The sequence below is a fragment of the Staurois parvus genome, unplaced genomic scaffold, assembly GCF_062004578.1.
Source record: "Staurois parvus isolate SC_StPar_1 unplaced genomic scaffold, SC_StPar_1.0 ptg000657l, whole genome shotgun sequence".
NCBI classification, from domain to species: domain Eukaryota; kingdom Metazoa; phylum Chordata; class Amphibia; order Anura; family Ranidae; genus Staurois; species Staurois parvus.
In genome coordinates this window covers 7,352,670-7,376,639 of record NW_028318453.1, presented here as the reverse complement: position 1 = coordinate 7,376,639, position 23,970 = coordinate 7,352,670, and the positions used below count along the sequence as shown (strand labels likewise).

General features: G+C 41.0%; 1 long non-coding RNA gene across 1 annotated transcript in view; it reads left to right on the top strand.

Moving 5' to 3' along the window:
• The first annotated feature begins 4,681 nt into the window (after nucleotides 1-4,681).
• The window catches only part of LOC149448797 (uncharacterized), a 79,915-nt gene continuing 60,626 nt past the window's right edge, over nucleotides 4,682-23,970 (top strand). Inside the window, exon 1 of the long non-coding RNA XR_016315499.1 lies at nucleotides 4,682-4,806. This is a non-coding gene — a long non-coding RNA (uncharacterized LOC149448797). The remainder of the gene's footprint in view (nucleotides 4,807-23,970) is intronic.

Sequence of the window (23,970 nt, the reverse complement as noted above, 5' to 3'; positions counted from 1 at the left end):
ATTCACCAAAACTTGCAGACCCCTTCATTTAATAAGTGGGTCTACCAGCACTTATTCTAATTATTCAAGGACTCCTCGTGTAGTCATCTCTCCAGCCTCGATCGTTAACAATAGGTGAACTGGGTAATAGTCTTCAATCCAAACTAAATCAGTATCCTCCTCACCTCCTCCTTTCCAACATACCAGCTATTATAAATAAAAAAAAAGGAAGACCCAAGAAATAGTGTAATCTCACTTGAATTATGCATAATTAAAAGCAATCCCTAATGCAATTACATTATATAATAAAATATCAGCCGAAACAGCCTACTCCCTCACACTGTTGTGGGAGGTGATTACATGTGCAAATGTGATCAACTTAATATTAAATGTAACATTGGGTGTTAATCTGAGAAACAAAATTGTTACCTAAAATTCTTAATTATACATGAAAGATAACCATATTTGCCTATTACCTGTTTATGCTGTACATATCAGTGCAGTACAGTAACTTAGCAGCAGTGACAGTGAGGTTGATTTACTAAAGGCAAATAGTTCCATTTGCAAGGGCATTTTCCCCAGAGGTTAGTGATTGTGATGAAAAATCACTTTGCAAAAGAAAGGAAATTAAAAAAAAAAAAGATTTTTACTTGCACATGATTAGATGACAGAAGTCAGTAGAGCTCCACCTCATTCACTAAAGCTGGCCATACATGGATCAAAATGTGTCAGGTTCAGAAGGGACCAGCCAATCATCAATCCATTTTTGGCTAATGCGGTTGAACAGAAGTTGATCTATTGGATAAAATCTGCTCAATCAGCCCTGCAGGCAATAGGGTGCAGTGCCTATTGTGTATTCAGACAGAGGAGGAGTCTCCCCGCTGTCAGAATACAATAGCTCAGTGGGAAGGATTCCCCCATCCACATCGAATTGGTTTGGTTTTTCTTGTTCAGCCCCCGATGCATGAAAAAAACTGAACCATGAATGGCTAGCCTAAGATAAGAGAAAATTATCTTTTGAGTGAAAATTGCCTTGCAGAGTGAAAAACATATTTGCCTTTAGCAAATCAACTCCAACAAAGAAAAATCATTATTTTAAATTTCAGAGTTTGTTTTATTGGCAAAGTGTATTTTGGAATAAAAGATAAAAAGCTAGGTAGAAGCCCAACACCAAGAGTTCAAGACTGACTGACTTATTGACTACAAAGCTTCTGTCAACCTAGCCTGTCCTCTAAAACTATTTAATCTTCCTGATGCTAACAAATTTCACAATGTCTCCTAAAAACTGAAAAGATATGTAAACTTGCAAAATAGAGTAATTAGGCATAGGAGCACCAATAATTATATTGCAATTTAACATTACAATAATAATGTGCTGGCTAAGGTGAAATGGCTTAGCATTTACAGCAAATACCAAAGATAACTGAAAAAATATCAGTCGATACTGAAAAATGCTGGGGGCATGTGAATGGCTGTGAATTGGTACTTCCTGCTAGAGCAGCAACCCTTCAGCTTGAAGCCTTAACCCTCCATCATAATGTGCCCATCTCCATGCCAGAGGCCTCCCCATGATATCCCTGGCCATTAGACTTTACAGTATATCCTGAACCAAAGAATGTCCACACAAAAATATAGAGTTGCTGCACTTTACTGATGTTACTTCAAGATGGCATTTACAGCCACATCACATTGACTTACTATTCGGGGTCACTTGGCTGTATTTTGTCAATCACATATAGAGGACAGTCAACAACAGTCACATGGAAAGTAGCACACGGCACATTTCTAGTAAGCCATCTTCCTCTACTTAGTCTCTCTCCTTCCCAGGGTCATTAGTACTCACTCAGAGGGCTGTGACTTGCCTTAGGCTATTTGTGTCCAGCTCACAACTTCTTGCATGTAGTTCCTGAGACAAGATCACTGCAGTTCACCTCTACTTTAGTACATTTTCCTAGGTCCTCTAGGGAGATAACCTCATTTCAGGTACACTTGGCATGACCTAAAAGGCCTTTTGCAACTGGCTCTAGCCTTCACCACTTGAGTCCTCAAGCCTTGTCGTGGGCCTCCACTTAGCTGACTATTGCATGCTGGTTGGGTCCCTGGCTCCCATGCCCCAACTGCACTAAGTCTCCTCCCAACCTGGCTTATATATGGTCACTGACTCACCCATGACATCACTACAGGGGGCTGTAGGTAAAAGGGACCTAATTACACTATTCTTTGCCACCACACACTGCTCTAGGACAGAACCACCTAGCAGCAGACAAACTAACCGCACCTGCCTTAAAGCTGTTAAGTAAATGTAACCACTTGCCGACCGCAGATAGCCAAATGACTGCTTCACTGCGGCCGGCCAGTTCTGGGAGAGCGTCATAAGCTGTTTTCCAAGAACGCGCCCTCCCATGCGCCCCTGGGGGCGCACACCCGGCGATCTCCATGATCTTTGTGTCCTAAGGACACAGCTGATCACGTGATGTGGTAAAAGGCCAATCACAGTGGCCTTTTACCACACAATCAGCCGTGTCCAATGACACAGCAGATCACCGGTAAATGCAGTTGTCGATTGTTGGCTGCACTTTCCTCACACTGTCACAGCGTAAGGAAAGTACTGCCGATAACTGGCAATTGTCAGGGGAGGGATTGGATGATCAGTGCCCAGCAGTGCCACCCACCAGTGCCACTCATCTGTGACCAGCAGTGCCTCCCACAAGTGCCCAGCAGTTCCACCCAGCTGTGCCAATCAGTGCTATCCACCTGTGCCCATCAGTGCCACCCATCAGTGCCCAGCAGTGCCGCCTATTAGTGCCCATCATTGTTGCATATCAGTGCCAACTCATCGGTGCCACCTAGCTATGCTGCCTATCAGTGCCGCCTATCAGTGCCCATCATTGTTGCATATCAGTGCCAGCTCATCAGTGCCCACTATTAGTGCCCGTCAGTGCTACCTATCAGTGCAGCCTCATCAACGCACATCAGTGAAGGAGAAAAATTACCTGTTTGCAAAATTTTATAATAGAAAAAAAGAAAAATATTTTTGTTTTCAAAATGTTTGTTCTTTTTTTGTTTATAGCGCAAAAAATAAAAACACCCAACGGCGAGTACATACCACCAAAAGAAAGTTCTATTTCTGTGAAGAAAATTATAAAAATTTCATATGGGTGCAGTGTTGCATGACCACGTAATTGTCACTCAAAGTGCGACAGTGCTGAAAGCTGAAAATTGGCCTGGGCAGGAAGGGGGTATAGGTGCTTGGTAGGCAAGTGTTTCATTTAAAGTGGTTGTAAACCTCAGACATGAAATGTGAAAAATCATATCCCTCTATAGTGTGTACTTATCTCAATTTGGAGCACAGTGTCATTTCTGTCTACTGCCGCATTCCTCTGCTATCAGCATGAATCACTTCTGACAAATTTTCTTGACACCAAGAGAAAAATGATGGGAGGGGAGGGACCTCCAGCAGATTGACAGCCTCTGTTCTGTTCTTGAAAGCTGCCTGAAGGGGGGGTGGGTGTCTTTTATCTTCAATCAGCTCTCAGGGCTCTCCTCGCTGAGCTCTACAGTGGGTAATCTCAGCTTTCCATCCCTTTTTTTCTGAACTCTAAGATGTTTGTAAAGGTTCACATAGATCTGAAAATGATCTGGTATTCCAAAAGGGTGTTTACATTTGTGATTACTGTGATTGGCTATCACAGCGATCAAAATATATAGATACATTCTGTACATTGTGCCTGTGATCTGTGTTGTCAAATGAAAAAGTCAGAGTTCCCATTAGCCTCTGTTCTTGAAATGGTTAAAGTTTAACTAAAGGTAATTTTTTTTTGTTTTGGACAAATTGGAGATGGATTGGAATACCTATTGGGCTTTATTGCTACCTCTCTCCATGTTAGGGAGATTCACCCTCTCTATTTGTGCTGTTTACCATTATCATTGAAAGTGAACGTAAAAAAAAATCCCAAAATGTTAGATTGTCCACTGAATAGCCATAGAGGGTAAAACTCCCAGTGGGGACACTAGTTCTGGTGACCTAGGGGGTCCCAAGAGATTCCCTTAATTTGCAAGGATTTCCTCTAACTTCCTGTTTTGGATATGGGACAAGAAGTGAAGGGAAATCTCCCCAATGGCAAAAACAAAAACTAACAGGGGTTATAACTCTCCCTTACTGTATCTAAAATGAAAAAAAAAGTACCTATAGTTTTACCTTTTCCAAATGTGTTGTGATTATTTTATTTAGTATTACAATAGGAATGTTTAGCACTACAGCTGAGAAGGGGTGAAATTTGTAATCTGATCTCGCTGATTTTCAGGTTTATTTGACAACAGCAGTGTTCCAAAAGGCTGCTACCATTGCTTAGAGTTGACCACCTGCTGACTGAAATCAGTAAATATAAAATATTCTAGTTCATTACTTAATACTTTAAATGTATCTGACTAAAAAGACATAAATCAATTTTATATTTTTTTTAAATTATAATAATATCTATAACATTAACTATGTGTGGTTTCACTAGTTTTCAACAACTGTTTGAATTTTTGCCATTTTTCATTGCACTTTGATATTACAGATTTCTATGTCAGGTTTTTTAAAAAAATTTAAAAAATATGGTGAAATAGGGTAAAGTGTGACAAAAGAAATAGCAGGTAATTCATCAATTGTAATAAAATAAAATAAATACTCAGGGTATTTAAAAATAAAAATGACTTTCCTGTTCCCCTCTTTATTCCAGCAGCTAATAATATGAAAAGTCTGGATCTCCTGACAGCACTGGATCTTGGCAATATGATTAGTAGCCATAGGATTACTAAAAGCTATACTCCAGCCTTACCTTTGTAAGTATGATTTGTAGCCGTAACATTACTGAAGCTTTGAATGACTCATATGTGAGTTTAGATCTGGGGGACTGGCTTTGGTGGTCAGGAGGTGGCCTAGCGAAACAACATCTAGCATCTGTAAAATGACCAGTTATCCAATTTTTTAAACAATGCATTCTAATATTTAATTACATATCAGTTGGACAAATACACACTGATTGGCCGTATTTTAGAAAGAAAGACCACCATATGCAGTATTATGGATAATGAAGAATGTCTCCACTAATAAAGCTATAGATACAAAAATAGTGATTTAAAAAGTGTCAAACAATTTTGGTGAATTGTATTGAATTTGACAGATGCTGTTTAAAGGGCTAACAAATGCAAGAGGGTCAAATTAAGCAGCACAATTCTTCAGATCATAATATTGCTGGAAATAGAATGCGACCAATTCAATTACTATACCAATTCTATCTTATTAAAAATGTTTTCTTTTATTAGGATTATTTCAGTCAATTATTAAACATCGCATTAATATTTCATGAAGATAATGGGTGGTTTAGTAAATTCCTATGGGGATAGCAAGTCAGAATTGATCATTTTAATTATTTTTTATCCATTAAATATTTAATTCTCTTAAAAAAGACAGCTTTCATTATTGTTTTTAATTTAAATTTATTATGTAAGATTGACTGTAGTAAAAGATTTAAACTTTAATTGGTTGCAATATCAATGTATTTATGTGTCTTCTAGATTGTAAGCTCGAAAGAGTAGGGCCCTCTAACCCCTCGTGTGCTGTTTGTAGTTGCTGTACTGTTTCATGTATTGTCCCCCCCTCTATTGTACAGCGCTGAGCAAACCCTTTGGCGCTATATAAACTTGTTGTAATAATAATAATAATGTCAATGTAAAGCTGAATTCTGAACAATAAAATAAAATGCCTGATCTCCTACCAATACACAGTATATATTTGGGCAAGATATTGTTTTAAATGTATGGTTTAAGCATTTATCCACCTTGCCCATTCTGCGCTGACATCAGAAGGAAACACATATGATCTTCAATCCATTGCTTCTGTCTTAGATGTGGTGTAGAGAATACTGTACAGAGTGGCTGAAACCAGCCAATTAGAATCAAGTGCAGAAGGATGGGGAAAGACCTGCAGCGAACTCCTATAGAAGGCAGTGATGATGTATGGCATCCTTGAATGCTAACTGTCACATTTGCTTATGCTTTCAACCAAACTGTCAAACCATCAAATGGCGGGGGGCATAAATGATCACATGAACAGCAATTTCAGATGAAACAGAGGCTAAGATGGCAGCTTCCTTGACTGAAAAGGTGAGGAGAACTTCAACATCCCTGGTACTGAGACCAGGTAAGATAGGAAACCTGCTATGCATATTATCCATTTTTTCTCTGACCAGAATTTAGCTTTAACTACATATTCTAGCTTTTTAATACATACTGTACATGGCTGAGTAGGTAATTATACCAAGTTTCTGAATCAGCTTTTGTCTTTTCATTAGTCATAACTGCACCATTATAAAAGGTATATATTGTGGGGGATATCATAAACAGCTAAAAGGGAAAATAACTTGGGTTATTTAGGTAAGAAAGACAAGGGGCTTTGAAGGTGACCACTAGGTAAATATCCAAAATAATGTACAATCCACAAGTTGGTAAAAAATTATTAACGAGCGCTCGGAGATGGATAGTAAGCAGCTAGCATGAAAGGCACAAACCCCAAACCTTCACAATACAAACAACAACACATGCAGCGCTACAAAGAGGTAATAAATACTGTATAAAATAAGTGATAAGCTACTGGTGCTTAAAGTGATTAAAAAACACCGTCCTCATAACATAATCAATCGTCCATGTAAAAACAGTGCAGAGGTGGTCGACTCCATGCTGAAAAGTGTGTAAATTTTATGCACTCACCAGAAAGCGCATAATAAGCGCATTTGAGTTGTCAGACCACTCCTGGTACTAGAAAGCTGAGGATCATCTAGCAGGCTGTCACTCTGGTAGGGATCCACCTTTCACTAACCAGCAGAGGGATTCCAGACCTCCAGAAAAGTCTGGTATGACCAAATCCAGATTCCTCAACCCGGGCACTCATACAGGGTATCCACCTTGAGAGAGGGGGGGGGCTTAACCAAACAGCCCACCCCAAAAAACACTGATAGTGTAGTATGTTCCAAAGAAGAATCTTTATTGAAGAGTAAAGCAAGCAACTCACAGGGTATCCCAGAAACAAAGATGGCCGCCGGCCTCCACGAGGTGCGGAACGGCGTGACGTCACCGGCTAGGCTCCGCACTGACGCGTTATCAAAGGGAGCGAGCACTAGCCGGACAAGAGTATATATAGTAATTTCCGCGCATGTACGGTAAACATAAAAAAGCCGGTGACGCCATCTTGGCCCGCTCACGCATGCGCAATGCATACGACAGCGGCCATTTTCTTGGTTATCGCGGCTCAGGATAGACAATTGTCATGTATATTGGTACATTCATCTCACAATTACTATTTAATAAAAACCAGTATTCAGGAGGCCAAAGACTTCCATATTAGAGTGGATACTGGCACTCAAAAGTGTTATTTTATCTTATTACAATATCCTTGACCCCATTATAGTGGAGTCTAATGCGGGTACAAACGGATTTGTCACCCCATTATTAATGCACAATAAGTGCAAACTTGAATATAATTTTAATTAAATAGCAAATAACATATAAATATAAATATATTTATAAGTAGGATCATAACAAAAATTGAAATAAAAGATAAAGATATTTATGAATAATAAAACCATGACTAAAAACTACCACATGAGCCAGGATAACTTACATTCCAAATGATATATAAAACAAGTAAAATATGTGACATATATAACCCACACGATCCACATATAAATAAATCCAATATTAAAATCATAAACAACATTAATGTATTTCCCAATCCCAGACCCCATAACCTATGCAATCAACTCATATACTGGGGTTATCATCATAATCCTTATCGTGCATATATGATAAAGATAGAAACTATAAATAAATAAAATGTATATAAAAATAGTGGGAGAAAGGGAAAACCGGCTAAAAAGAAAATAAGCCCTGTAAATCATTAAAAATGGCCTAAACTCATCAACTTGTATCAATAAAACAGTTGATATCAAGGTCTGTATTCAGACCTTGAGGGAAAAAAGACTGGAGCTCATAAATCCACTTAGTTTCCAACCTAGCAACCGATCTCTTTTTGTAAATACCCCTCCAATGTGGTTTAATGATGTCTATAGCGGCAAATTTCAAACATTTGGGATTGTTGTTATGGCATAGCCGGTAATGTAAAGATAATGAATGATCTTTGAAACCTTTTTTGATATTTTTAAGGTGCTCACGTAGTCTGTCCCGTAACCTTCTTGTCGTCCTCCCAACATATTGCTTCCCACAGCCACACTCTAGTAGGTAAACAACGTGTGTACTATTGCAGGTAATGGTGTTTTTGATTTCATAGGTCCTATTAGTAGTATTGGACGCAAAGGTCTTCACCGGTCTCTTGTGTATACCATTTTCAACACAAATCATACACCTATTGCAAGGATAAAAACCCTTGTGTCCAAGATTAAATGTTAAAGTTTTTGGGGGGTTCACTATGTTGGGGGCTAGAGACAGCCTAAGGGGGGGTGCTCTGCGGAAGATGATCTCTGGACGGTTGGGTAGTGCTTTTCCCAATACTGGGTCATTTAGGAGGATAGACCAATTCTTCTTAATGATTTTACAGACATCTTTATATTGGGTATTGAAGTTTGTGACAAAGGGACAAATAATATTATTACTATTGGCAGCTGTGGTAGGTTTAAGTAACTCATTTCTATCTATGCTTTGTACTTCCTCTATTACTTTGGTCAAAAATGGTTCATCATACCCTTTTTCTAAAAACCTCTCTTTTAAAATTAAAGATTGTCTATAAAAATCCTCAGTATTATCACAATTTCTTTTTATCCGAAGAAACTGGCCTTTTGGGATATTCCTTAGCCATTTCGGGTGATGACAACTGTCCAGTGGGATAAAACTATTGCGGTCCGTCTCTTTAAAAAATGTTTTGGTTAAAATGTCCATTCCTGATACAAAAAGTGTAAGATCTAAAAATTCAATTTGCTTAAGGTCATAATGATAAGAAAGTTTAATATTTAATGCATTAAAATTTAGTGTGGTAAAAAAGTTTTTAAGAGTGAATTCATCCCCCTGCCACAATAAGAACACGTCATCAATATACCTCCTGTAGAACAAAAGACTAGGCCATTCTCTAGAGTAGATGAGATCTTCCTCCCATCTTGCCATAAATAAATTTGCCAGACTCGAGGCAAACTTGGCGCCCATAGCGACACCTGTAGTTTGTAAATAAAATTCATTCCCAAACCAAAAATAATTGTGTGTCATGGCAAATTTAAGAAGGTCTAAAATCAATGTTCTTTGTATTGGGGGGATATCTGTGGCCATATTAAGATAAAAATCCGCTGCCGCCAATCCATCGTCGTGTTTGATACTACTATAAAGAGCTGACACGTCTGCCGTGACCAAATATGTAGGAGAATCCAACTTAATAGTTTTAATATCTGCAAGCATTTGTTTCGTGTCTCTTAAAAACGCCGGTGTCTTGGCAACAAGTGGCTGTAAAAATTGATCAATGTATTCGCCAATTATTGAGCTTAAAGAGCCAATGCCACTCACTATGGGTCTCCCAGGAGGATTAGTCAGATCTTTATGTATCTTTGGCAGGCAGTATAAGACTGGTAATTTCGGTGAGATAGGACACAGGAAATCTTTTTCCTTTTTAGTTAAAATACCCATATCATAACCCTTATTTATAATACTCCTCAAAGATCTCTTATACGGGACCAGAGGATTCCGATCAAGAGTTTGATAGGTATTTTTATCATCTAAGATAAGATACACTTGCTTTAAATAATCTGTCTTGTCCATAATAACTACACCCCCGCCTTTATCCGCTGGGCGTACTACCAGATCTTTTTCTTCCAGTAACGACTTTACCAGGGAATCTCTAAGTTTATAGTTATCTCTGTTTCTGACCTTGATACTTTCTAAGTCCTTTAATACTAAACTCTTAAAAACATTAACATATGAATGGGCTGGGGGATTGAACAGGGAAGCATTCTTAAGGCCTGAATCTTTAAAGATGCTATTGATGGAGTGAGAGGGGATGCTCATAGAGGGAGCATTCAGGAAATACCTTTTCATGGCTAATTTCCTCGTGAATTTATGAATGTCAATATATGTGTCAAATTTATTGAGCTTAGCCTTTGGGGCAAATTTCAGCCCTTTATTCAAGAGGTCTAGTTCATTCTCGGTTAGTGTTTGTTTACTTAGATTAAAAATACCTTTAGAATCTAAATTTTTCTTTTTTTGTTGTCTATGCACCCTCTTTCCTCCTCTTCTTCCTCTGACCGTATGCTTCTTTTCCTTGCCGGACCTGTCCCTAAAAAATGACTTTGTGGATGAGAGTATTGTTGGTTAAAATTAGAATTGGGGTAACTATCAATTCTTTGTGTGGAAGCTTGTGGGTGGTCCCGGTATTGGGGGCCATAATTATTGGAAGGATACCTCCTTGGTGATGAACCCCAGTTCTGACTCGAGTTGTATTGATACCTTACTGGAGTCCAATCACCTCTCCCTCCTTGTTGGTTATGATAATTCTTATTCCCATAGTTCCCTTGATTATCATTTTTTGTTTTCCTCCAGGTACCCCCTTGTTGTGGTTTATGCGGGTGCCCTCCATTCCCATTTTGGTTACCAACTGGTCTGTTATTGTTGTAATAATAGTTAGGATGTGGCCTAAAGTTCCTGTCTCCATAAAAAGGTGTATGCATCTGGTTAAACCCCTGATATCTATTAAAGGTGGGTATATTATATTGATCTTGCACAAAATTCAGTGTGGTAGGGGGTCGATCATTATTGATCCTATGGTTATTTCTCTTTGGTGTCCCCACTGATTTTTGGGGATTATTCTGAGGGGCATTGCCCTTGTTAGGATGAATGTAAGGTCTAGAAAAATTACCTTCCACCTGGGTGGCAGTCTGGGAAGGATGGAGAGGAGTGGAGGTCTGCCACTTAAATGTTTCTTTATTCGCATAATCTTTACAGTCTCTCCCATATTTTTTCTTTGTCCTCTGCTCCTTTTCAGTTTTGTCAAGGAGAATTTTTAACCGATTAGATTCTGTTTTATATTCATCCTTCCCTTTATATGGTTGTAATCTTTCCTTGGTCTTATTTATCTCATTGTCTAGATATATTAGTTTCTTTTTCTTCCTGGCCACCAAAAAAGTCAACAGATCTAAACCTTTGTTATTAAAAAATGAGAACCATTCTACTTCACTGTTGACATCTCCGATTTCTGGGGGGACCTCCCACCTCAAAGATCTGGGAACCATACCCTCTTTAATGTATTTTTCTAAAAAGGTGATATCCCAAAGGGTTCTAATCTCAGAGGTGGTATGGTTAGACAGATGCAAAAATAACCCATGAAGGCCATCCGAGTCATCTTGGGTAAATACCTCCTCAGATAATACCGGTCTTTTAGACCTAAACTCAAAAATATCCTCTTCCATTTTAAAATGGAAAAAGAAAAATGGAAAAAAAGAGGAATAAAAGTAGGTATATAAACCTACTAAAAGGGTAATACTCCAGCAGCTCAGTATAACCAGGTTGGTAGGTATTAGTCAAAGCAGTAAAAAATAATTAATGAGCGCTCGGAGATGGATAGTAAGCAGCTAGCATGAAAGGCACAAACCCCAAACCTTCACAATACAAACAACAACACATGCAGCGCTACAAAGAGGTAATAAATACTGTATAAAATAAGTGATAAGCTACTGGTGCTTAAAGTGATTAAAAAACACCGTCCTCATAACATAATCAATCGTCTATGTAAAAACAGTGCAGAGGTGGTCGACTCCATGCTGAAAAGTGTGTAAATTTTATGCACTCACCAGAAAGCGCATAATAAGCGCATTTCAGTTGTCAGACCACTCCTGGTACTAGAAAGCTGAGGATCATCTAGCAGGCTGTCACTCTGGTAGGGATCCACCTTTCACTAACCAGCAGAGGGATTCCAGACCTCCAGAAAAGTTTGGTATGACCAAATCCAGATTCCTCAACCCGGGCACTCATACAGGGTATCCACCTTGAGAGAGGGGGGCTTAACCAAATAGCCCACCCCAGAAAACACTGATAGTGTAGTATGTTCCAAAGAAGAATCTTTATTGAAGAGTAAAGCAAGCAACTCACAGGGTATCCCAGAAACAAAGATGGCCGCCGGCCTCCACGAGGTGCGGAACGGCGTGACGTCACCGGCTAGGCTCCACGCTGACGCGTTTCGTGCGGACGAGCACGTTATCAAAGGGAGCGAGCACTAGCCGGACAAGAGTATATATAGTAATTTCCGCACATGCGCGGTAAACATAAAAAAGCCGGTGACGCCATCTTGGCCCGCTCGCGCATGCGCAATGCATACGACAGCGGCCATTTTCTTGGTTATCGCGGCTCAGGATAGACAATTGTCATGTATATTGGTACATTCATCTCACAATTACTATTTAATAAAAACCAGTATGGTAAGCCTCGCATATGTTAATGTTTTTAAGAGTTTAGTATTAAAGGACTTAGAAAGTATCAAGGTCAGAAACAGAGATAACTATAAACTTAGAGATTCCCTGGTAAAGTCGTTACTGGAAGAAAAAGATCTGGTAGTACGCCCAGCGGATAAAGGCGGGGGTGTAGTTATTATGGACAAGACAGATTATTTAAAGCAAGTGTATCTTATCTTAGATGATAAAAATACCTATCAAACTCTTGATCGGAATCCTCTGGTCCCGTATAAGAGATCTTTGAGGAGTATTATAAATAAGGGTTATGATATGGGTATTTTAACTAAAAAGGAAAAAGATTTCCTGTGTCCTATCTCACCGAAATTACCAGTCTTATACTGCCTGCCAAAGATACATAAAGATCTGACCAATCCTCCTGGGAGACCCATAGTGAGAGGCATTGGCTCTTTAAGCTCAATAATTGGCGAATACATTGATCAATTTTTACAGCCACTTGTTGCCAAGACACCGGCGTTTTTAAGAGACACGAAACAAATGCTTGCAGATATTAAAACTATTAAGTTGGATTCTCCTACATATTTGGTCACGGCAGACGTGTCAGCTCTTTATAGTAGTATCAAACACGACGATGGAATGGCGGCAGCGGATTTTTATCTTAATATGGCCACAGATATCCCCCCAATACAAAGAACATTGATTTTAGACCTTCTTAAATTTGCCATGACACACAATTATTTTTGGTTTGGGAATGAATTTTATTTACAAACTACAGGTGTCGCTATGGGCGCCAAGTTTGCCTCGAGTCTGGCAAATTTATTTATGGCAAGATGGGAGGAAGATCTCATCTACTCTAGAGAATGGCCTAGTCTTTTGTTCTACAGGAGGTATATTGATGACGTGTTCTTATTGTGGCAGGGGGATGAATTCACTCTTAAAAACTTTTTTACCACACTAAATTTTAATGAATTAAATATTAAACTTTCTTATCATTATGACCTTAAGCAAATTGACTTTTTAGATCTTACACTTTTTGTATCAGGAATGGACATTTTAACCAAAACATTTTTTAAAGAGACGGACCGCAATAGTTTTATCCCACTGGACAGTCGTCATCACCCGAAATGGCTAAGGAATATCCCAAAAGGCCAGTTTCTTCGGATAAAAAGAAATTGTGATAATACTGAGGATTTTTATAGACAATCTTTAATTTTAAAAGAGAGGTTTTTAGAAAAAGGGTATGATGAACCATTTTTGACCAAAGTAATAGAGGAAGTACAAAGCATAGATAGAAATGAGTTACTTAAACCTACCACAGCTGCCAATAGTAATAATATTATTTGTCCCTTTGTCACAAACTTCAATACCCAATATAAAGATGTCTGTAAAATCATTAAGAAGAATTGGTCTATCCTCCTAAATGACCCAGTATTGGGAAAAGCACTACCCAACCGTCCAGAGATCATCTTCCGCAGAGCACCCCCCCTTAGGCTGTCTCTAGCCCCCAACATAGTGAACCCCCCAAAAACTTTAACATTTAATCTTGGACACAAGGGTTTTTATCCTTGCAATAGGTGTATGATTTGTGTTTGAAAATGGTATACACAAGAGACCGGTGAAGACCTTTGCGTCCAATACTACTAATAGGACCTATGAAATCAAAAACACCATTACCTGCAATAGTACACACATTGTTTACCTACTAGAGTGTGGCTGTGGGAAGCAATATGTTGGGAGGACGACAAGAAGGTTACGGGACAGACCACGTGAGCACCTTAAAAATATCAAAAAAGGTTTCAAAGATCATTCATTATCTTTACATTACCGGCTATGCCATAACAACAATCCCAAATGTTTGAAATTTGCCGCTATAGACATCATTAAACCACATTGGAGGGGTATTTACAAAAAGAGATCGGTTGCTAGGTTGGAAACTAAGTGGATTTATGAGCTCCAGTCTTTTTTCCCTCAAGGTCTGAATACAGACCTTGATATCAACTGTTTTATTGATACAAGTTGATGCGTTTAGGCCATTTTTAATGATTTACAGGGCTTATTTTCTTTTTAGCCGGTTTTCCCTTTCCCCCACTATTTTTATATACATTTTATTTATTTATAGTTTCTATCTTTATCATATATGCACGATAAGGATTATGATGATAACCCCAGTATATGAGTTGATTGCATAGGTTATGGGGTCTGGGATTGGGAAATACATTAATGTTGTTTATGATTTTAATATTGGATTTATTTATATGTGGATCGTGTGGGTTATATATGTCACATATTTTACTTGTTTTATATATCATTTGGAATGTAAGTTATCCTGGCTCATGTGGTAGTTTTTAGTCATGGTTTTATTATTCATAAATATCTTTATCTTTTATTTCAATTTTTGTTATGATCCTACTTATAAATATATTTATATTTTGATGTTATTTGCTATTTAATTAAAATTATATTCAAGTTTGCACTTATTGTGCATTAATAATGGGGTGACAAATCCGTTTGTACCCGCATTAGACTCCACTATAATGGGGTCAAGGATATTGTAATAAGATAAAATAACACTTTTGAGTGCCAGTATCCACTCTAATATGGAAGTCTTTGGCCTCCTGAATACTGGTTTTTATTAAATAGTAATTGTGAGATGAATGTACCAATATACATGACAATTGTCTATCCTGAGCCGCGATAACCAAGAAAATGGCCGCTGTCGTATGCATTGCGCATGCGCAAGCGGGCCAAGATGGCGTCACCGGCTTTTTTATGTTTACCGCGCATGCGCGGAAATTACTATATATACTCTTGTCCGGCTAGTGCTCGCTCCCTTTGATAACGTGCTCGTCCGCACGAAACGCGTCAGGGTGGAGCCTAGCCGGTGACGTCACGCCGTTCCGCACCTCGTGGAGGCCGGCGGCCATCTTTGTTTCTGGGATACCCTGTGAGTTGCTTGCTTTACTCTGCAATAAAGATTCTTCTTTGGAACATACTATCAGTGTTTTCTGGGGTGGGCTATTTGGTTAAGCCCCCCCTCTCTCAAGGTGGATACCCTGTATGAGTGCCCGGGTTGAGGAATCTGGATTTGGTCATACCAAACTTTTCTGGAGGTCTGGAATCCCTCTGCTGGTTAGTGAAAGGTGGATCCCTACCAGAGTGACAGCCTGCTAGATGATCCTCAGCTTTCTAGTACCAGGAGTGGTCTGACAACTCAAATGCGCTTATTATGCGCTTTCTGGTGAGTGCATAAAATTTACACACTTTTCAGCACGGAGTCGACAACCTCTGCACTGTTTTTACATGGATGATTGATTATGTTATGAGGACAGTGTTTTTTAATCACTTTAAGCACCAGTAGCTTATCACTTATTTTATACAGTATTTATTACCTCTTTGTAGCGCTGCATGTGTTGTTGTTTACAATCTACAAGTTGTTGGGGTGCAAAGCCTGACTGATCGGACATGCCAATGTAGCACTCCACACCTGGAGGGAGATTTTTGGAAGGCTGTCTTTGCTTTAGCCTCAGAGGTACTTGGGGTTAGCATTCAACCTGACCCTTCAATAGCTCTCCTGAACAAAAAAACAGCTAGCTTAACATGTAGCCAATTTAAACTTTTTATACAGCTCATAGCAGCGACAAAACAAACCATAGCCAAAGCCTGAAAATCTCCATAGCCGCATAGCAAAGCCGCTCCAGGTGAGTAGTATGAATCATCCACTGACCATTAGAGTGAAGGTGAAAGCACAGCTCGTCTGTGAAACTGCAAGGTAAAGAATATCTGGAATCCACTGCACTCTTCAATCTTTATTCCATATTCATAATATCCATATCACAGACAGTGTCAGGGACAAAAAGGTTAACGTGTTTCACCCTGAAAACTAGTGCTTATTCATAACCACTAAATAACACAAACAACTACACTACATAAATATCCTGTGTATGATAAAGGTACTGCCCTGACCGAAAACCCAGAAAACTCCTCCCAACCAAAACATCAGTGAGGGAGGAAAACAGGCTACATAGGGTTGCATCCCAATCACACACACAACATAAACACCACAATAAAAATCGTACTACTAAAATTACTACATTATTAATTTTCTAATTTTTATTGTGGTGTTTATGTTGTGTGTGTGATTGGGATGCAACCCTATGTTACCTGTTTTCCTCCCACACTGATGTTTTGGTTGGGAGCAGTTTTCTGGGTTGCCAGAGAGGCTCACCTTAATCACAAACAGGATATTTATGTGGTGTAGTTGTTTGTGTTATTTAGTGGTTATGAATAAGTGCTAGTTTTCAGCGTGAAAAACATGAACCTTTTTGTCCCTGACACTGTCTGTGATATGGATTTTATCAATAACGAATAAAGATTGAGGAGTGCAGCAGATTCCAGATATTCTTTTATCTTGCTTAAAATCTCCATCTTTATTTGTAGCCAAAGCTAAATATAAAATTAATCAGGCTCTGGTTCATGCTAAACTGAAAGCCATTGGATGCGACAAAGTTCGTAAATTTAAAAAAAATTGGCAGCCTTGGATTAAGCATTGTCTACCACTTGACTTTGAAGATTCACTGCTAATGATTTGGTAATGTCCTCCCCTATTCACCATTATTAGGCATCCTGGTACCTAGGGCCTCACTACCTTCAGGGAACCAACTTCTCTCATCTCAGCCTTGGATTAAGCATTGTCTACCACTTGACTTTGAAGATTCACTGCTAATGCTTTGGTAATGTCCTCCCCTATTCACCATTATTAGGTATCCTGGTACCTAGGGCCTCACTACCTTCAGGGAACCAACTTCTCTCATCTCAGCCTCCACTTCACCTTCAGTTTCCTTCTTCCTGTTCTTTGTCTTTCTACTTACCTACTCACCTCTTTATTCCTTTTATTCTCTGCTCTTCCAGTTCCGAGTTATATCAATGGTACTCATCTTGATGTGAACCCTATTTATACCACATCTGTTTCATTGTTGCTGGTTTACATCCACTATAGACATTAGGAAGACCGTCAATCAGCCGCAACTATTTTTCTTTATCTTGTGACCCACATCCTTGTAGTCCTTCCAATAGTGATTTCTTGGAAATTTCAGATACTGTAATGCTGGCAGTGGGCTTCAGCTGTTTGGTGTGTTTGCTGCTATGCTGTAACTGAGCGGTATCCCACTCACTTATGTACCATTATCTTGCTGCCGGAGTCTCCTGGCCCTTTATCGGGACTCAGGGTAGGGTTTCTGATCATGTGACCGCTGTGATTGTCTGTCACAGCAGTCAAATGATTGGAAAGCTCCCAATCGCAAGTAGAGATTGGGAGCTTTTCGTTAGCTTCCGGTAACTGTGTCGGGAGAACACACAGGATGTTTACCTTTAGGTATGCATATGTGCGGCCTCTCGGTGTTAAGACCCACTCGCCAAGAGGCCGCATATATGTGGCCAGTGGCAAGGAGTTAAAAGTATCCCATATTCATAAAAAATACATAAAAAAATGTAATATTCCAAATGCTTTGTCCTCATATGCCTACGTGTTTCACAGGTTATCTTCTTCTTTGGGACAACATTCAGGAACATGCGTATATTAAATACATATCTAAGTCTACAATCAAAGAAAACGAACATCCATTTAGAATGCAACAATATCTGAAAATACATGAACGTCAATACACCAAATTCTGCATAAAAAGGATCTACATATATATTTTTTTTTCTGTCCAATAAGAAAATAAGGACCAAGCCAGAAGAAAACAAAAACACATCCCCAGAAAGTACTTATCAATCAACCAGGTAACTTGGCTTTGCCCCTCCAGGCTGCAGAAAGGTTTAGAAATAGACAACAGGGAAAGACCACACCATCCAAAAAAGAAAATCTCCAGCTCTATAGTGTGGTTATACCATAGTAGTTCTAAAGGTGAACAATCATATATCATCAAAGATAGGTAAACCAAAGCTAACGCCCACATGCCCTATCTACTGTATAAACAAAGATAGGTGGGGATATATGAATACTTACCCACACTACCAGACTTCTAGCATCCTACAATGCCTCTGATACAACCAATAATACACCCAAAGGTCATGTCAACTGCAAACAAATGGCAACAACAACCATAAATGAATACCAAAGATAGCTATAATGTGGATCCCGCAAAGATCAGCAAAATAGTAAACTAACCATTATACATTTCACATTAAAGGATATTCATCACCCAAGATTCTTTCAACAAAAAATGTGCTAGAGAGATAAGCCTCCAGCAGCCTCACAAAGAAGAATCTCCAGCATGCTGTCCTAAAAAGACCACAAATCATGAAATGAACACATAAAATAAGAAAAAAAAGGCTAGAACATTAGGTACAGACACACTATAGCAGGACCTCAGAGGGGCGCTCAAGAGGTTAGGAGTCAAAGTAAGTAATGCACAGAGTGCAGAGGTCAAAGTATACAATGCACAGAGTGTAGAGGTTAGCAGTAAGTAATTTACAAAGTGCAGAGGTCAGGAGTAGGTAATACGCAGAGTGCAGGAGTCAGGAGTGTGAAATGCTTCAGGGGTCAAGAGTGATGCACAGAGTCATCAGTAGGTAATGCACAGGGGTTAGCAATGAGAATGTGTCTCAAGAAAGAATTTCCCCTCCTCTCAATAAATACCTCCAGAACCCTGGCACAATGCTTTCCCAACACTTTCCTCCTAGAAATGTACTCAGCAGACCTTGGCAGTGCATTGCATCTTCAGGTTAGTGCCCTGGGTGCCAATATTGCAACTACCCATGTTTTTTCTTTTGCAACATGTCAGCTGCTGGCTTGTGTCCCTGCCAGCCTGCTGTCTGCCATACCTGTAGCACAGAGCTAAGTGCCCTCAAACTCAAATCTGTGCTACAGGTCTGACAGGCAGCTGGCAGGGACAACTGTATAAATAATATGTAGAAGAAGAACAATTTGGGCTGTGGGGGCTGCAGTCCTCTGGAATGTGATGTAAAGAGGCACTGTGATATAAAAGGGGACTGCACTGTAGAGGGGCACTGTTTTGATTACAGTGCCACTCTACAGTGCAGTCCCCCTTACATTACAGTGCCCCTAGCAATCACAGAATCACAGCCCCCTCCCCATCCCAGTGCCCCTTCTCTCTAATCAGAGTGCCCCCTTTTACTCTCTACCTCCCCTGCACAGTTCTACCTTACCATATTATTCATTTCTCCCAGAATAACAAGAACTATATGCTGGTTTTTCAACAATCAGCATATTACTCTGGTGAGTTCTATTTAACCATTTTTGGTGGTTGATTTACTTGGTGATGAATTATTTTGGACATTATTGATTATTTGAACTTTTGTACTTTTTTGTTTTTGCTGGATTTTATTTTGATTTATAATATTGTTTTTTATTGTTTTGTTATACTTTTGCATGTATTTTAGCGCAACCTATTTTTTTTAAGTTACAGTTCTACCTTTGGCAAAGAGACATACTTATATATTCAGCAAAGGAACATCCTAATCCAGCAAAGAGAAATCCCCATCTAGAAAAGAGACATCCCCATCTAGAAAAAAGCCATCCCCATACAGCAAGGAGACATCCCAGTCCAGCAAAGAGACATCCCAGTCCAGCAAGGAGACATCCTAATCCAGCAGAGAGACATACCCACATAGCAAAGAGACAACCCAATCCAACCAAGAGACATCCCCATATAGCAATAAGACAGCCCAATTCGGCAATGAGACATCCCCATAGAGCAAGGAGACATCCCAGTCCAGCAAAGAGACATCCCAGTCCAGCAAGGAGACATCCTAATCCAGCAGAGAGACATCCCAATCCAGCAGAGAGACATACCCACATAGCAAAGAGACAACCCAATCCAACCAAGAGACATCCCCATATAGCAATAAGACAGCCCAATTCGGCAATGAGACATCCCCATAGAGCAAGGAGACATCCCAATCCACCAAAGAGACAACCCCATCCACCAAAGAGACAGTCCCATATAGCAAAGTTAAAATTGCTGCGCTGCCTCTCCCAAAAACTACATTAATTAATTAATTAAATAAATAAATGAACTCCCTACTACACAAGGTGCCCCCACAAATGTGCATGTGCTATAATGCCCTGTGGGCTGGCAATTATATCCCTCCTCCCAAGTGACTAAATCCCAAATAAACCAGAAAGTAAATACAAGGTGCTTAAACGACAATAGTGCTGAGAATAGCACATATACAATGCCATGAAACTGTGTATACAGTGAAACTGTATAAAACAATATATATATATAAAAGTCCCAATAATTGTGCAAACATATAAAAGTTCCAAAGAAACCCCATCCACATCCGGTTTGAATATTAAGTGATACAGTAGTAAATCTTCTTATCCATAGCAATTCTCTGTGCATAGTGCTCCAATTAGTGCTCCCCCTCCAGAGCCCCACTCACCACAGATAATTGACCACCTGGAATGGTAGGTCAAATATTGCAGCGCTCTCCTGCAGGAAAGTTGGCCGGCTGTGTGGTCTTGACACCTCTATACGCTGACAGACTCCATAGTGGAAACACCTCTAGACCAATCGTTTGCGACAAAACTCCTCCACAGTACTCCTCCACCACCTTAAAAATATCAAAGGAAAACTTCCATAGCGTAACACCGTATTTATTAGGTAAAAGACATTTAAAATTGCACTTACATAAAAACCATGTGTATGGCACTTTAAATCCCAGCAAAAAGCAATTCCATCTCAGAGGACAAGTGTGGCGCTATCAAGCCCCGTTCTACATGTTTCGTTGCATGACGTCATCAGTCCAAGATACCCAGGGGCACCCTCCTAGTTTGTACTTGAGGAGGAGTTTGAGGTTTAATTCACACTTCACTAAAAACATGGAGTTAACCTTCCTGGCAGTATTCCCGAGTGTAGCTTGTGGTAAAGTTTCAGTACCAAAAGCGGTAACCCCGAGCTACACTTGGGAATACCCTGCAGCGCTGCTCCGGGATCCGTCGATCACTTACCTTGTCCTACGCTCCTGCGATGTCCCTCCTGCAGTGTCCCTGGCAATGTCCTCCGGAGGATGCCGGCATCTGTCTTCTGGGTTTCGTTCCCTGCGACGTCAGGACGTACGGGGACAGAACTGGCAGGAAATTTGAAAGTTGTAAAAGTGACATTCATTAAAACTAGAGATGAGCGAAGTATTCAAAAATTCGATTAGACTGATTCGACGAATTCGTGGACAATATTCGATTCGAGTCGAATATATTCGCTGTGAATTTAACTTAAAAAAGGGTGTTTCTAGGCTTCAGAGAGACTTAATATTAGTGCAGAACACTGTACCTTTAATTTAAATGCCCTTGGAGTCTGCTGGGGAAGAGAAATAATACTGTCAGTCAGTATGACAGCAGATGAGTGCCGTCGATCTTAGAATCACCGCACACTTCACTCATTTGGCCAGTCACGGGGCCAAAACCAGTGTTTGGAGCCACAGTGTGGCGGTGGAGGCAGCAGCAATGGGAGGCCATACAGCAACCTATGACAAAATGGAAACCAGCAGGAGTGTGAGGAGACCTCAAAGTGGCACATGGCAGAGTGGGAGCAATGGGAGGCGGTACAGCGACCCATGTCACACTGTGGACCCAGCAGCAGCGTGACGAGGCGGTACGGGGGCCCATGGCAGATTTGGGGCCTGGCAGCACCTATGGGAGGCCTGTAATCTGCCAGCAACCTATGACAAAATGGAAAACAGCAGGAGTGTGAGGAGACCTCAAAGTGGCACATGGCAGAGTGGGAGCAATGGGAGGCCGTACAGGGACCCATGACAGACTCTGGACTTGGCAGCAGCATGAGGAGGCGGTATAGGGGCCCATGGCAGATTAGGGGCCTGGCAGCAGCTATGGGAGGCCCGTAATCTGCCAGCACCCTATGTCAAAAAATTGAACACACCAGCAGTGTGAGGAGACCTGAAAGTGGCACATGGCAGAGTGTGGCGATGGAGACAGCAGCAATGGGAGGCCGTACAGGGACCCATGAGAGACTCTGGACTTGGCAGCAGCATGAGGAGGCGGTATAGGGGCCCATGGCAGATTAGGGGCCTGGCAGCAGCTATGGGAGGCCCGTAATCTGCCAGCATCCTATGACAAAAAATGGAACACACCAGCAGTGTGAGAAGACCTGAAAGTGGCACATGTTTGGGGCATGATTCATGGCGGATTTAGTCAGTTGTGTCAGGAACTGGTGGTTTGAAATCCAGACTAATCCACGCCTGATTCATTTTCACAAACGTGAGTCTCTCCACACTTTGGGTGGACAGTCGTGTCCTCCGCGGAGTTGCAATACCTCCTGCCGCACTAAACACGCGCTCCGATGCCACGCTACTGGCCGGGCATGACAGCCTTTCAAGGGCAAATTCAGCTAGTTGGGGCCAAAGGTCAAGTTTCGTTGCCCAGTAGTCAAGGGGATTGTCTACCTCGGTTGGCAGGGTGCTGTCCAAGTAGGCCTAAGCCTGTTGTTTGAGGTCCTGCTCCAGGTCCACCTGATGCTGCTGCTGCTGCTGCTGCTGCTGCGGCTGGTTAGTAGTTTCCTCACTGCGCTGGTGAAGAAAGCTACTCATCATCGACTGCAGACTGAGGCAGCCGCTGCTGGTGGAGCTGCCACTGCTCCTACCACCCCACCCCTCCCCTGCTGCCATGGCAGCGTAACGCGAGCACACAGGGCCCACAGTGTCTGAGGATGGACGTTGGCGCAGACAGGCAGAGACCAGCTGACTACATAGGTGGTTTTTATAGTACGTTATTTTGGCCTCCCTCTCAGCAGGTGTGAAAAAGGCCACCATTTTGGAACGGTAGCGAGGGTCCAACAAGGTGGACAGCCAAAAGTCATCCCTCTGTCTGATGGTTATTATTCGGCTGTCGGTACGCAAGCAAGCGAGCATGCTATGGGCCATTTGTGCCAAGGAATGCGAGGGACTCCCTGCCTCCATCTCCACAGCATACTGCCACGGTGCGTCTGGGTCCTCTGTCTCCTCTTCCTCCTCCTCTACCAGATGCTCCTGCTCCTCCACTCCTGTCCGCTGAGTGGAAAAAAAACCCATTTCACTCAATAATTCCTGAGCACCAATGTCCTCCTCTACCTCCTCCTCTTCTTCCTGTCCTGCCCCCACAGGGGTCATGTGGCGTTGAGATCTGTGCGCCACGTCTACCGCACCCTGACAAGCCATTGTTAACAGCATTTGTTCCAGGACGTGCAACAGAGGAATGACATCATTCATCCCATAGTCCTGCCGACTCACGAATAGCGTGGCCTCCTCAAAGGGCCTGAGCAAGCGCAGGTGTCACGCATGAGCTGCCAATGGCTGACATCTAAGTTACACAGGGAGTACCTTTATCCGCTTTTAACATCAGGAAATCTGTGATGGCCTTTTGCTGTTCGTAAAGGCGGTCTAACATATGTAGGGTTGAATTCCACCTTGTTGCAACGTCACAGCATGAGGAGTCGGTACGGGGGCCCATGGCAGATTACGGGCCTGGCAGCAGCAATGGGAGGCCCGTAATCTGCCAGCACCCTATGTCAAAAAATTCAACACACCAGCAGTGTGT